Source organism: Limulus polyphemus, unplaced genomic scaffold (genome assembly GCF_000517525.1).
Source record: "Limulus polyphemus unplaced genomic scaffold, Limulus_polyphemus-2.1.2 Scaffold291, whole genome shotgun sequence".
In the NCBI taxonomy this organism is placed as follows: Eukaryota; Metazoa; Arthropoda; class Merostomata; order Xiphosura; family Limulidae; genus Limulus; species Limulus polyphemus.
The window spans coordinates 267,636-267,883 of NW_013665901.1; positions in this window are offsets into that span (position 1 = coordinate 267,636).

Consider the following 248-nt stretch of genomic DNA (forward strand, 5'->3'; position numbering starts at 1 on the left):
AAGAATGTTAAACTTTGACGCTCAATTCTAGTTGATAGCAAGATTCTACTCTCAAATAGAATGATCAAGAATGTTAAACTTTGACGCCCAATTCTAGTTGATAGCAAGATTCTAGTCTTCTAATATAGAAACTGAAAGAAGCAAGCATTAATACAACAATCTGCGTTAGGCCTGATAAGTATTGTTTCTTAACCATTTAAGTACAAGTGTTTATTGGGTTCACTATTGTTTTACCATATTCAAACATT